This window comes from Ochotona princeps, chromosome 1 (genome assembly GCF_030435755.1).
Source record: "Ochotona princeps isolate mOchPri1 chromosome 1, mOchPri1.hap1, whole genome shotgun sequence".
NCBI lineage: Eukaryota > Metazoa > Chordata > Mammalia > Lagomorpha > Ochotonidae > Ochotona > Ochotona princeps.
The window spans coordinates 79,964,348-79,980,576 of record NC_080832.1 but is presented as its reverse complement, the minus strand read 5'-3'; the positions used below and the strand labels follow the sequence as shown (position 1 = coordinate 79,980,576).

At 36.4% G+C, this 16,229-nt stretch overlaps 1 long non-coding RNA gene across 2 annotated transcripts in view; it reads right to left on the bottom strand.

Annotated features, from left to right (window-relative positions):
• Positions 1 to 3,541: 3,541 nt before the first annotated feature.
• LOC131481705 (uncharacterized) overlaps positions 3,542 to 16,229 on the bottom strand; it is a 42,114-nt gene continuing 29,426 nt past the window's right edge. The window contains exons 2-4 of one of the 2 annotated variants that reach the window (XR_009246527.1): positions 13,936 to 14,074; positions 4,804 to 4,966; positions 3,542 to 3,630 (exon numbers count right to left, since the gene is read on the bottom strand). This is a non-coding gene — a long non-coding RNA (uncharacterized LOC131481705). Of the gene's footprint in view, positions 3,631 to 4,773; positions 4,967 to 13,935; positions 14,075 to 16,229 lie in introns of those variants that run through there. The other variant, XR_009246526.1, reaches the window with a different exon arrangement.

Below are 16,229 nucleotides of genomic sequence, written 5' to 3'. Positions count from 1 at the left end.
ACCCTATCAATACAAAAAAATAAAATTTTAAAAATCCCTTATTGTATATTGTGACAATCTAACAGAAAGTTTTGAATTTCCTAATATCATTTAGACATAAATTTTAATTAATTCTGTGACAGTGGTTGTTAAAAAAATAAAAAAGAACTTCATTGCAGTGAATCCTTGTTTACTCTTTGAAAATTAACAAGGTGTCTCAGCAATGAGAGGAAATATGATTTTGGTATGAGGCACATTTATTAAAACTTTGGTGATATTGCAATAAGCTCCTGAGGGATATTTGATTTTCTACTGAAGCATGGAGAACAGGACCACAGGTATGAAACACTGAATACCCTTGAGAAAGGATCTAATGAGATCAGAAGCATGTGTTATAATTTATATTCCAGGCATCTGTGAGAACGCTAGTGCATTAGGAAACAGAAAATGTGATAGTTTTTCTTAGAACACTTATTACTGCCTCTGTGATAATTGCAGTAACAGGGAGGTGATAAGAATACTTTAACCTACTCTGAATTTTACCTCTTCAATTCATGTGACAAATGGAGTCCAAATGCTCTTTGAACAATGTATCCCGATATTTTAATTTTGCTTCAAAATGAGACTAAATGTTATCAACAACTGAGACGGTATCTTTAGTGACTTTAGGTCCTGTGGCCTATGGACTAATTTGAAACAACCAAGTGGTTGGTTTGGGTCATGACTCTTCATTTTCAGGAATGTAAAGCATTAACAACATCTAATGTCATAACAGTCCTGTAAACACCACCAGTACTCTCAAAAGATACAGGAGGCAGAAGTCACCCCTATTACATCATTACTTAAAATATCTCTCTTGCCATGAAGGAGATAGATGGAGCTTTGGGAATTTTAAAGTCTGCAAATTTCAGGATATTCTCGTCAAATGAAATATACCTTTTTCTTGCCCTGTCTACCACACAGAACAAAACATAATACAAAATATTTTGTTTGGGGATTTTAAGGAAAATGTAACTGATTTGGATGTGTCATTTTAATTTCATTAGCTGAAGAATACCAAGTGCCACCAGTATACACAGAAAAGCAGAAAAAGAAGACAATCTAACTGAATGGAGATGTATGGCCATAGTTCTCTTGCCAGGACTCATAAACTAGGAAGTGAAACATTGCTGAAAATGCCCGTGGCTTATCCTGTATATTTTATGGTACTTATGGTGAACTGTCACGCAGTAAGCACAGCAAAAATCCTATGCTTTTGAATTAAAGCCATGATTTCAATTTACAAGTTAATTATTCTTTAGAGATTAATTCTTAGTTTACCAGGAGCCTACTAGGGGATGTGTAACCTGTTATAATTTAGGAAGTTGGGTCACCTGAAATACCTATCATGGCAGGATAGGTTGGACATACCAGAAAAGATTAAGTGTGGTATTCTGCATTAAAGCAAGGGGTACAAATGCCCACAGATCTAAAAACACAAGTATTTTAATTTTCCTGAGTTTACTTGTGACATACTTCCTCCCTCCCACAAAAAGCAATGCCAATGGAAAAGCATGTTGTCACCAAAATTAAATGGTTTCCTAAACGCCTTTTCTAATACAGGAATAGGAAGTTGAAATCAAAGAGTTATGACATTTAAGCCCTACACACAGAATAAATTATAAAGCACATAACTTTTTTTTCTACAAGATTTATCTGTTTTTATTGAAAAGCAGATTTACTGAGAAGGAGAGAGGTAAAAAGAATGATTGGTCTGCACAGCAGCCTAGTGGCTAAAGTCCTCACCTTGTGTGTACTGGATTCCCATATGGGTGCTGGTTCGTACCCCTGCAACCCCACTTCTCATTCAGCTTACTGCTTGTGGCGTGGGAAGACAGTCAAGGACAGCCCAAAGCTTTGGGACACTGTAACTATCTGAGATACCTGGAAGAAGCTCCTGATATCTGGCTTCCGATTGGCTCAGCTCCAGCCGTTGCAGACACTTGGGGAATGAGTCAGCAGACAGAAGATCTTACTCTCTGTCTCTTCTCCTCTCAGTGTATCTGAATTTCCAATAAAAATAAATAAATCTTTAAAAAACTAAAAAGAAAGAAGGTTGATCTTCCACCCGATGCTTAACTCCCCAAATGGTTGCAATAGCCAGAAATAAGCCAATCTGATGGCAGGTGCCAGGAGCCTCCTCTGGATCTCCCACATGGATGCAGGGCCCAAGGGCTTAGGTCATCATCTGGTGCTTTCCCAGGCCATAAATAGACAGCTGGAAGTGCAGCAGGACATGAACCAGTGTCCATATGGTATGGTAGTGCTTGCAGACAGAGGATTAGCATTTTGAGCCACCACACCTGCCCTTCCCCAAAGCACATAATTCTCTTAGAAAAGGACAGATAACAAAATACTAGTTATTTACTTCAATGAGTGATTCATAATTGTCTGGGTAAGTACTTGAAAATTTTAATATGTAAAGATTGGTTACTGGGATGTTTGAGCAAAAATATAAATGGATGTAACTTTAGGAGTGGTTTCAGAGTACAAGAATATTAGGCAACATATGAATACCCACGAAGATTTTTCACTGCACTAGAGTCTCAGTACTTTGGTGGTTTTCAGTTGGCTGCCTTTCTAAACCTACTTTTCCCTGCCTTGCCAACAAGCCCATGACATTAATAACCAGATCAGAGGCTTTGAAACAGCAAACGGCTTCCACGCCACAGCTCACTGACTCCTGCTTTGGCTGACTATTCAAATTGTGAGCACAAGTGAAAAATATCAAACTTTAATGCGCTGTGCCCTCGGATCCTGGTCAGTTGCATGGCTGTGGATTAAAACACTGGACTTCATCCATCACGAAGAAAATAATAATTTATTCAAACTAGATGAGAAATTTCCCCGGGATTTGCAAGTTTCCTCTATTCCTGATGTATTTTTCCATTAACCTTGCATCAAAGTTTTTGAAACATTTTATTCACAAACTTTGATTCTCACCAAAGAGTTAATTATATTTGGACAAAAGTGAAGTAATACCCTGACACAGAATGTATTGTTTTAGCATGTATTCTGTTCACACAGAATCACTTGATCTTACAGTGGAAACTGTCAGAAGACTGCATGAAGATAATGTATACGCTAACATCTAATAAATCAGATTTGTATAGAATGTGAAGTGGTTGTATTTTCTGAATTCTATCAGAATACATGAAATAAAGCAATTACAAGCTCTCATTCCCATGCCTATTGAAACTCTCACAAATTAATATTTTCCATTCTTTGGGTTTTGCCAGCTGCACATGGAACCTAACTAAGAGATATTGTATCACATAATGACTTATTCAATCATGGGAACTTGAAAAGGTATCAAAGAGTTAAAATACGAACCTGTCATTTACTCATCTTAAGTTCTTCATGTTGCAGGACATAAACATACATAAAGGGTTATGAATCCTGAGTAGGAATCGGAAAATGTTTTCTTAGGGGAAAACGGAGGGAGAAGACAACGCTTCCCTAAGGAGTCTTCTATTCTTGCACATAATGAAGTAAATCCTAATGGGAAAGCTCAGAAGAAATTCCAGGCAGGTCGAGTCACTAATGATTTCTCTCCCTCAGTAGTTTGATTTTCTTTGTCATGAAAACAGTTTCAATTCCCTGCTATATTGGCTGAGGGGAAATGAAATAGTGAATGATTAATGGAGAATGAAGGCATAGTTAATAATTAACAGTGAAAAAACTGTGCGTACTACAGAAACATAATGTCTTCATCTGGGTTTTTAGAAATACAGCTTATGGCTAAGTTTTATGTGCTAATGCTTTGTGGATGGATTTTTAATTCCAGGGAATCAATAACAAAGGCATGGGGAAAGATTTTTGAGTTTGAAAGGAGGGAAAACAAACTATTGGGTGGTGCATTTTTATGTTTGTATAGTTTTTCAAGAGAGTACAGCTGGTTTCCAGGCCATGAGATTTTGGGGAAACCAAATGGAACAGCCGTCTCTATGAACTCTCTGTCATAACAGGGAGTACAAGTAATCAATGTCTCTGATCTGTCGCATGTGCTAGTTCACGCTGACAGTAACTCTCCCAAGTAGTGTGAGCCAGAACTTCAGGGTAGTTCCGAGGATGTCAGAGTCTTGGTGGGTTTCAGTCTGGAGTAGGTCTGATTCCTGGAGCTCCTTGCATCCTTCAGCAGTGCAGAGTAAATGGGGCCTGGACAAAACAAAACAAAAATATGGCAAAAATGCAGCACCAATAGTGTGAGGGGCTAAAACTGGTACAGTGTTAGGGTTGAAGTGATGTCAACATTGGACAGGGCTCTGTGGCCTGCACTAGTCTTCTCTGGGATCTCCACCCTGAAGTGATGCAAACCTCCAGGGGTAACACACACACAGGTTAGAGTAGGTTTGAGCCACCAAACTTGACCTGGTAGTCATGACCTGTGGTGTCTTTACCTTTCCAATGCTGCAAACACATTAGTCTGTTTTTAATATATTTCCTCTCTTTTCATATGCTGTTTATATACAGGCTGTACTGGTGGTAATTACCTGTAGCAATTTAGTTCTTTGTTTATAGAATATCAAAAGGCTGTAAACAGAGGAGAGATTTAAAAATACTATGAGAATCTGCATATGAAAGAATTCACAATAAGTAGTTGAACTGAATACAAAGAAGTTTACATGTATAAATAATCATTGTACACATATTTAAGTGTAATTGTTATTGTAATTGTCAGAGCATATATTTTACTGTAGTTGTCAATATCTGCAAATTTAAGATTGGGGAGACAGTAGAATGGGACAGCAAAAGTCTATCCATTGGAATGTTTAGGTTGCCTACCTACAGCCCACGTCAGAGTGCTCAGCTTTGATAACAAACCCCAGGGTCAATTCTATGAACCTGGAGAATCTGTATGCACCTGTGCTGGTGCATTTATGTATCTCTTTGTCCTTCAAATTAAAATATTTTAAAATTAAATCTTCAAACTGGTGATCTTCAAGATCTGTAATTCAAAAAAAGTTTCCTAGTGAACATTTCTCTAACACTACCCAAGAATATGAACTTTGCTCTCTTGTGGTGGAGCCTTTTCTCCCTAAAATAGAACTTGCATTCATACTTATGTCAATCCTTTAATAAGACTGAATTCTGCTTACATGTAACCATAAAGTTACATGTATAATTTTTACAAAGGCTTTAGTGAAAGATGTTTAACTGTGTGTGTGTGTGTGTGTGTGTGTGTTTGTGTGTGTAAATTTTTACACTGCAGTATATATCTTTTCTTGGCTATTTTAAAGAACATATCTGTAATTTTTACCTCTTAGTCCATTGTTTTGGCAAATTCTAATTTACTGCTCTGATGATTTTAAACATTTATTGCTGTTCTCCTATAACAAGCAATGCTAAACAGAAGCTTCTACTACATTATTTTGTGTTTATTTTTATTATATTAGGATCAGATTCCAGTGCTCAGAACCAATATGGATAATGCTTTTGGAACTGGAAATGATAGGCCTTACCTGAGAGTTTCTAGTAGTTTCCCTTCCTTAACATGCATTTTTTTTTTTTTACTTTAAAGGAAGATTTACAAAAAGAAAGAAAGAAAGAGAGAGAGGGAGACAAAGGTAGCGAGAGAAAGAAAGAGAGAGAGAGAGAGAATCTTTAATCTGCTGGTTCACTCTCCAAATGACTGCAATGATTAGAGCTGAGCTGGTCCAAAGCTGGAAGCCAGAGGCTTCTTTTGGGTCTCTCACACGGGTCAGGGGCACAAGAACTTGACCCATTTTCCACTGTTCTCCCAGGTCGTAAGCAAGGAGCTGGATGAGAAGTGGAGAAGCCAGTGAACTGGTCCCCACATAGAATGCCAGACCACAGACAGAGGGTTAGGTTACTATGATCACTGTGCCAGCCCCAAGCTCTGCATTTTGAGTAACAGTGAATTATGAATTCATATTCAGTGTTGCCATGCTAGAACTAGAATTTGTTTCTTAGTCTAGCATATTAGAAATGTTATATTTAGTGTGTATTTTGGTGACAACAGTTTTAATATGAAACTTTGGCATTTGTTTCTTGCCTTATGAATGGCCTCAAAATTTCTAAAAGTGCTTTTGAATTTTGAAATTATTGTAGTGAGTCATCCTACATCGGTCGGAAGAATTTCCTCTCTATATTTCCTTCTCTGTATATCTGATTTTCTAATAAAAAAATAAAATAAATCTTTAAAAAAACAAATTTATTTTGGTGTCAAAAATTTGAGATACACACATAGCTATCAAAATAAGCTTTTACATATAAACTTTTTGAGGATTAATCATTTGTAAATTATTGTATATAATGGTTTGCATATGTTTATGTAGATAGATATTTGAATTGTATTTATAAGAAGTAAGTACAAGTGTGAGGAATATGTATGTAGATGTGTGTGTGTATTTGCCTACTTCCTATTCTTGCATTCAATTTTTTGAAATTCTTGAGTATAATCTTTATTAAATGAATAAATGTTTGAGGTGCGGTAATGTGTTTTTTCTACTATCATATTAAAATTTTGTAGCAATTATTTTTAAAATATGCAGCTGGATTTAATTTGCATGCATATTTAAGATTCATTGATTTTTCAAAAGATTAATCCACAGGGTTTTTTTCTTTGTGCTTAATATCTGTTCTCATGTTAATATTTTAAAATATTATGTGAACCTTTCCAGCCTCTTAATATTTTAGAGAAATTTACATTTCCTAAAGAATAAGTTTTATTTTTAAAATTTCATATAAGCATTGGAAAATGTTTCAGATGGTTATTCATTAATCATTCTCTTGAAGTAAAATTTCTTAATTGTTATTTAAATCACCAGCTATATTTTGAATTTATTTTGAAAATTTATATATGTATATTTTGCAAATTCTAGTTGTACAAATGCATGATACAAATTTATTATATTTTCTGATATATTCTGATGCATCCATTTTCCTTCATTTCATAATAGTTTATTGGTTTGAAAACAAAATGAAAATACTACTACCATCAAAAGCATATTTTCACTACCTTATTTTTTAAGAATTTGTTTTATTTTATTTTGAATGGCAGAGTTACAGAAAGGAAGGAAAGCCACAGAGAGAGATCATCCATCAGCTGGTTCTGTAACCAAACGGCTACTCTGTCCAATCTCTGACATGAGTGCAGGGTTGCAAATCTTGGGCCATCTTCCTCTGCATTCCCAGGTACTTCTGCAGGAAGCTATATCAGAAGGGAGTGACCAGGACTTGAACCAGCACCTGCACACAATGCCAGCACCATAGATGCAGGCTTAGCCTACTATGCCAAGATTGCTGCCCCAACATCTATATTCTTGATAGCATGTCTATGCATTCATTCTTAATAGTTCAGTTAGAATGTTTTCTCTGTTTTCATATTTTTACAAATTATGCACAATGTATATTACTGATTCCAGCTTCTCAAGATAATCTCAATTAAGCAAAAGATATTTTTTCATCCTCTGAACTCTTATGATATTTAGAATACTTATAATTGATTTTAATAAAAGAAGACTTCTTTTAGGAGTTACTTAAGCTCATTTGATCATAATTTTAATAAGTTATTTCTTCACCTAGTTGGTACAAATGTAAAATCACAAGTCAGCAATGAACAGTTATTAAAAAATTGTTTGATATTAGGATATATCATTGCTGGAGTTTGTTTAAAGTCTTATATCAAGAAGTCTTGCAGTCCTGATGATTACGATGAAATTTATATTTTAAACATGCATCTTAAGAATTTCATAGGTTAGGGGCCGGCAGCATGGCCTAGCCGCTAAAGTCCTCGCCTTGAAAGCCCCGAGATCCCATATGGGAGCCGGTTCTAATCCCGGCAGCTCCACTTCCCATCCAGCTCCCTGCTTGTGGACTGGGAAAGCAGTCGAGGACGGCCCAAAGCCTTGGGACCCTGCACCCACGTGGGAGACCCAGAAGAGGTTCCTTGTTCCCAGTTTAGGATTGGCGCAGCACCGGCCGTTGCGGCTCACTTGGGGAGTGAATCATCGGACGGAAGATCTTCCTCTCTGTCTCCTCTCTGTATATCTGACTTTGTAATAAAAATAAATAAATATTAAAAAAGAAAGAATTTCATAGGTAAATATGACTATGAATTGTTTCTGATTCATTCTTAAAGGCAGTCTCAAGGCTGGTATTGTGGCACAACAGATTAAGCCACCAGCTGTACTGTTGACATCCCAACCAGCTAACTTTGAGTTTCTGCTGCACCAATTGCATCCAGCTCCCCGGTAACGCACCTGAGGAAGAAGCAGAAGGTGCTCCAAGTACTTCAATCCCTGTCAAGTAACTTACCCAGGGAGACCTGAGTGAGGCTCCTGCCTCCTAGCTTTTGCCTGGCGTTGGCCTGGGGAATAAACCGGCAAATGAAGATCTCTCTCTCTCCGTATCTTTTCCTCTATGTAAATCTACTTTCAAAATCAGTGAATAAATTTTGGAAAAACCAAAACATTTCATTTCTTCTTGCCCTGCAATATTCTTAAATCTCTCTTATGAGTTGAAGTACATAAAATGCAGTACATCCATATTATCTTTACTAACCTGGGACACCTTTGAGAGTAAAAAGCATGATTTAATAATTTTCCTTGAAAAACAAACACAAATCAGAATTTTTTTCAGGAAATAGAGGTATCTTAGCTCTGAGCTATCTTTTCTTTCAAGAGTATAATGTAGTTTCCTTTCTACAGAATAGTAAAATAATAATAATAATAAGGGTCCTGGGGAAGATTTTTCAGTTTTTTTCCTCTCTACTTTTCTGTCTCATTTTTACTAAGCTTTCAATAACAAATCTTTACTTACTGTGTTATTGCTACTAAAAGCACATATGCTTTTTTTTTCCTTTTTTTTATTAATTACATTGCATTATGTGACAGTTACATAGGCTCTGGGTTTCCCCCATCCCCTCCCTATACCCTTCCCCCATGGTTGATTCCTCCACCTTGTTGCAATATTATAGTTCAAATTCAATCAGGATTCTTTCCTTGCAAACTTATGTCAAGCATAGAGTCCAGCATCTTATTGTCCAGATAAGTTGAACAGTTTCTTGGTGAGACCATTTCTGGTCTGAAGGTAGAGCTGGTAGAATATCGTCCCAGTCAATTAAGAATCCCGACATAACATCAACAACGATTTACACCATTATGGAATTGACATGGTTTTGAGTAACCAATATGTTAAGAGAAAAAAAAAGAAAAAAAATGCAAGTTCTTAGCCACATCCTGTGATTAGCTCGTTGATATTTCAATTTTAGTTTATATAGAGAGCTGCTGTTATACCCCTTAAAACGTCTATAGGGTACTATTCAGAGATTAGTCACTCCTCATCATGGTGTTGAAGATTTTCCTGCACACCCCTCCAAAAAAAAAAATGTTCTGCACCTTAATTGTCAACAAATGTCTTGTTAGAGTTATAAGCCAGTCTAGATTATTCCAAAATCCGCCAAGTTCAGCAAAATTATGCTTCAACACAATAAATGGCTAAATACTAAAATGAAAAAAGCACATACGCTTTTAAAGCTTAACACAGGTATATTTAAAACAAAATCAATTAATTTGAAATACAAGTATTGAAATGTTAAATAATAATTTTGTGATCATAGTTTATATAAAGTGACACTATTTCGTTTTATTTATTTATTTAGACATAAATCTATAAGATCTTGAGCAATGACAAGAAGGCCAAAATAACAAAAAACCTCTCAGCCATGTACTAAGAGTTATATTGTCCTTATAAATTCATATGACTTATGCCTTTAGACTAATAGGTAATGAAAGAGCTACATTTTTTGCAATTAATAAACATTGCACAAGTTACTTACGACATGTGTTGGATAAATAATCATCTATTGCATTACAATACTGTAGTTGCTAACTTTATTTCTTTGCCTTCTACAAAGTTTACTAAGGAGCGAAAATGTGTCTTCCATGTGAAGGCATGTCTATAATCAGTAACATTCTTCTGAAATGAGCATAAGTGAATTCTACTTGCTTTTACTCAAAATACTGACTTCGAACTTGATGCAAGACTTACTTACATAAAACTGATCCTTGAAAGAATAAATCTGGGATTACTTTTCTTGTCTGTGAGGATTTGGATAAAATTGTGATCTAAAAATTGAGACTCTCATGGCCATAGCATACTTTGGATCTACCAATCAATCACATATTATTATCTGTGGCCTGGGATTGAGGGCAAGATTTGAAAGGCATGCTATCTGCTTCTATATAAAGCAGGGTGATGAGCATGGAAGTAATGCAATAGATCAAAGACTTAACTATACGGGAGTGCTGCGGACAGACGACAGCACACAACATTTCTAAACCTTTAATTTAAAAAGGATTAGGAATACTTGTACAACTATGCTAAATAAATGTTTCGTCACTTTCAGTTATAGGATTAAAATGCAAAAACTACAAGTTAATGTACAAACTTGGGTGTCAGTTTACATTAGTTGAATTGTAACTTAGCCAAATTTCACAAGTAATATTTTAGAATGTATAGGAATCCCAAGAAATGGAATCAGGGATCCTGAAAAAAAAATGTGTGATGTAAAGTAGCAGTTAAAAATGAAGCACTAGGGCCCAACATGGTAGCCTAGTGGCTGGGGTCCTCGTGTTGCATGCTCCAGGATCCAATGTAGGTTCTGATTCATGTCCCAGTGGCCCCGCTTCCCATCCAGCTCCCTGTTTGTGGCCTTGGAGGGCAGTAGAGGATAATCCAAAGCTTTGGGACCCTGCACCCATGTGGGAGATCCGAGGAGGCTCCTGGCTCCTGACTTTGGATTAGTTTAGCTCTAGCTGTTGCAGCCACTTGGGGAGTGAACCAGTTGATGGAAAATTTTTCTCTTTGTCTCTCCTTCTCTTTGTAAATCTACCTTTTCATTAAAAAGAAATAAATCTAAAAAAAAAAGGGAGACTCTTCCAGTCCCAGAGGGTCTTAGCAGTAGGCAGAGGAAATTTTATCCAGAGAAACCATTGGTATTTAGCATTTGACAATTAATAATTTTATATGTCCTGAAATTTTGAGAGAATTTTTTCTAAACAACTGTCTCACCAAATACTTTTAGTCTTCATAATGAAATGCACAAATTTTGACTAATAAGAATGCGTGAGTCTCCTTTACCAACAGGGGAAAAAAACACTTAATTCAACATGTTATTAACCTCAATTGAGATTTAGAAAATATATGTGATTATGGCTTACAAGTGTAGTGAGCAAAGAGGAAGAAACATTGTTACATTGGATTGAATTTATCCCCACAGTTGACTGGAACTTTAATTTGTTATACTAACTCAAGTAAATGGAAGAAGTTAATTGGCTTCATTATCATACTGAAATGTGTACTATACTATAGGCTTGAAGAAAAAGTCTGAATTGTAAAAACATTTCATAATAGATGTAAGTGGAGAAATAAATGTTGAATAACTATTATATAAAGCTTATGATTTTACTGATGAGCTTACTGATTCAAATTGAAACTTCTATAATAATTTGAAGATAATCTTTTTAATTCTGAGCAATACAATGTGGATAAAAAGGTTTAAAATCTTCAAATAGAGTTGTAATTGATAATTTTTGCACAACAAGAATACTAATAGATGATACTGATGTTAACACGGACCCCTTAATTTCAGAGAATTAAGGAATGTTGGCTGTCAGAGGCCAAGTTGTTCTGCTCAATCAACATGCAGAAGTAGGCATGAACACTGCAATGCACAGCAGGAACAGAGCAGTAACCAGAATAGCACCACTTACTAGAGACTGTTGAAATCATTAGCAATGAAACCTACAGACTCAAACAGAAGCAAAGCCAATTAAAACCATGTGTGTGACTCATAAATGAGTGTATTCTGAGTGTAATGACAGAGATGTTAACACTAACACCATAACGATAGAGACACAGTCCATGCCTGATCTCACATTTGGGTCAATTCAATATTCAGAGAAATGTTCACAATAATGTATTAAAGCAGGAAGAATAAGATGGTGCAAAGCACAAGGACACTAGTCATTTCTACAAACATTCTGGTGGTAAAGTCCTCTCCACTATTTCTGAATTTTTATTTGTAAGAACTGTGTCAAACAATCATAAACGCAGGAGGTCTAGACATTTGATTATAATTTGTCTAGCCTCTAGCAAGAGAGAGGAAGACTTAAATTTCAGTTGGTGTTCAGAGAGTAAAACTTTTCACTTCAGAAAGATTGATCAAATTCCGTGTCAGTCAGGACCCAGTGGGATTCCAGGTTTATCTTGTATTGAGACTGCTTTCTGGATTGTAGATAAACAACTAAATCTTGAAAGTCACATTCCATACAGAAGCAAGGGCTAGTTTGGGGAAAATAATTTCAATTTTTCCATTCTCTGCCAATAAGACAAACTGAAAGAAATATCACATCTTTGGGGAAATTATTGTCCACGCCTAGATAGGGCGAGTGTGCTGATTCCTGACATGTCATCACTTCATATGGGTGATTTCTGCAGACAGAAAATTCTTTGGAATGTTTGATTAACATAAGCTTAATCAAGAGAGAGAATCTAAATGTAGTTCCTCTTCTAAATGGTTACTCTTTCGTGTAGAAAAGCACCCACAACACCAGATAGCTAGCAGATACTCATTGATTCTGCTTTTTAAAATTTCCACTCCCATTATCAGAAAATCCCAGAAGTTATCCACTTTCTTTTAACAGGGACAACTGTACAAAAATCTAGCATACTGCAGCCAGCGCTTCACCAGCTCTTCATAACTGAGCCACCGTTAGTCTACAGGAATGAACCTTAATCATTTCTTGATCTTTAAGGCATAGTGGTGACCTGTTTTATTTTTGACATCATGTTGTAAAGCACTGTGAAATGAAAAGAAAACTGTGGTCTAGGTGCAGTATTAGATACACACCAGAGAGTAGGAGAGACATGGCACTTGGCACATTTGTAATCCTATTGGCCCAGCATATCAGGCGATATGGCGTTTAGGAAAGCTAAGTCTGATATATGCACATTATTTATCTGGAAAGTGATAGCAGAGGAGAGACTGCACTGAGAAGAGTAAAACAGGAAATGAGAAGGCCTGTTTATTCAGACAGTCCATTCTTCTCTGACCTTCTGAGTTCTAAAAATGGATGTCAGGACTAAACACCTAAAGAGTGGCAAGAGAACAAATTGTTCATCAGATTCATCTCAAGTTGGTCAAAGTTTGTGATTGCAAATTACGAAAGCATCAAATATTAGAAGATTTTCACAAGTTTCTGTGACAAGGTCAGCTAAGGCCAAGATGGAAACAAACAAAGTATGCAACTACTGGTGCTAGTGTTGTGGCACAGCAGTTAAAGCTGCTTCGTGGGATGCCTGCCACCCATCTACCAATCTTACAGTGTCTGAGATCATCTGCCCTTCTGTTTTCAACAGTTTCCAAGTAATGCATTTCAGAAGCAGCAGATCATGGGTCAAGTTCCAGGTCTGTGCCATTTCCATGGGAGACTAAATATCAGTTCCTGATTCTCGGCTACCGGTTGGGCAAGCCCCAGATTTTATAGTCATTTGGTGACTGAGTCAGTAGATTTGAGAGTTCTGACTGTTTCTCTCCTCCTGTCTCTCTCCTGGCCTTTTTTGTCTCTTTCAAATTTATAGGTGAATGAATGATTAGAATTTTAAAAAGCATTAAATGCCACAGTTGCTATTTCTGTGAACTTGATAAATTGTCTGCTTGACTGTATAAATATGAATTACTAAATGACAACTGGTTAATACACTACTACTTTAGGTACTTTTAAAAATGTATTTTATGTATTTATTTATTTATTTATTTATTTAACAGGCAGAGTGACAGAGAATAGGATGGTGTATGATGGAGATGGAGAGAGAGGAAGAGAGACAGAGAGAGAGAAATGAAGAGATCTTCTCTCTCTGACCCTTACTGCAGTGTATGCACTGGCTTACCTCTTATGTGGCTGAAATGCTCACAGTTGATCTATACCAAAGCCAAGATGCCAGAACTCAATCCAGGTCATCCACATGATTGGCGTAAACCCAAATACTGGGACAACTTTCTAAACTTTCCAGTTACATCAGCAGGAAACTGGATCAGAAACAGCAATCATGACTCAATACTTGATGATAGCTCTCAGTATCAGTACTCCTATATGTGATGCAAGTGTCACAAGCGTCAGATTAACCAACTGAGCCACAACACCAACTGCCTCAGTTCTAGATTTCACATGGAAAATGTCAAGTGAGAGTTTCAGAGTTACGCAAAGACATAAGAAAAACAACAACAACAAAAACGATAGCAAAATTCAAGGTTTGTGCAATTCAACTCAGGCAAAGGAGTGTTTGCTGCAGTTAGTTCCAGAGCAGAAGTATCAATAATACAAGGCAGAGAACATGAGGTTGCTCACAAGAAACTTTAAATAAAACTTCCAGAGAACATTTACCTTGTCATCTGTACTGAAAGTATCAGATTAAATATTTGTTAAAATTCTGTGGACTTTGAAGATAACATGCTTGGATGTGCTACTGCAATCTGTTCTTGAATGACAGCTGGGCTGCCAGTTTTTAATGGTTCCTGAACTAAAGAATATTCTCTGCTCTAATCAGCATGACTGGATCACAGATGCAATGTTCTTGAAATATCTATGCCAGATTGTGAAGTTGAATAATGACTCTAGCAAATCTCGGTAAGAAATTTATAGCATATGTCCTTAAAGTTTAAAAGTAAATATTCTCCTCTTGACAGACAGCTTTTGGTCTTATTTCCTAACTCCAATCAAAACAGAATAGCTAACTTGTAAGAGACAACCATGAGCTTTTATCTCTGGTTATATCACATCAAGACATACAATTGTGGTATCAATACTAGAAAACTAAGTTTTATGAAAATGATACTTGACTTGGGTAGCTTCTGAATAGAAAGATGAGATCTATATGCAGGTGCCTCCTGTGAATCTTGTACCTAAATATGTGCCACCAGCCCTGCACTGATCCTCAGCTTGGATCCCAATAAACTCCTGTGACTAAATAAGTGAGAAGAACGTGTGTTGGTTTATAGATTGCTCAGCAAGACACACTGACATTTGATAAAACTGTATTTCTCTGGAGAAAATGCTCACTCATATTACCCTGATGGACTTTAGAACTAGGAAATGTTCATTATAAGCAGGAATTACAATAATTCTTCTCATGATTCATTGATTCCTGTGTAAAGTTTTTAGATGATCAAGAGTTTAAAAAGAACAAGATTGTGCCATTGTAGACAGTGTGGTTTGAGGATAGGTTTTATGGAGAGCGTAGATTCTAAATGTGACAATGATTGTGTCCTATGTAAGTGTTTGGCAGAAATCTCTCCAGTATAAATGAGACTACCAGTAATAAGATGCACATGGTGATTTACCTTGTCCATGTTAATCTGCCTTATTATGCAGTTAGCTAAGTGACTGATCATTAAGCTTGTTTACTAATGGGTTCATATTTATAGAAACAGATGTTAAGCATGGATTTTCTTTCTCAGACTGATCTGGCTACTACAGGAGTTGAATATTCAATTTGCCAGTAGCTGTATCTAGACCCTGATCCTCTCCTAAGCAGCAAATCCTGGAGGGACATGTCTGCTGGATAGTGGAAGGTTAATTATACTAGAGAAGTGTCTCCTTCCCCCTGCCCCATAAATGAGATCTCAATTTGTCTTCACTGGAATTAACACTTCATATGGATTTGGATTTTCCTTCACAGTTTGTCAATTTTCTGACAGCAGTACCATCTGTAAGCTTTACCTAATTCCATATGAAGTATCATGGGGTACTACTCAAAAGTTTTGTGGCCCAGGGGCTGATACTGTGGCTCTATGATCTAATCCTCACCTGCAGTGCCAACATCTCATCATGCTGCTCCACGTCAAATCAAGCTGCCTGGTTATGTCCTGGGGAAGCAGCAGGGCTTGGCTGAAGTCCTGGGCCCCTGCATTCACCTGGGCAATCTGGAGGAGGCTCCTGGCTCAGGCCATAGTGGCCATTTAAGGATCAAAATCACATGTCAAAGACCTCTGTCTCTCTTTCTGTCTGTAAATCTGCCTTTCAAATAAAAATGATTTTCAGAAAAAAGTTTTGTGATTCTGAAATTTATTTTTCAACAAGAAACTGATATTTAATTAATCATATTAATTATTCAATTATAATTAACATATAGCCTATACACATAATAAATTATAATAGTTAATTAAATAACATATTTCAATATTT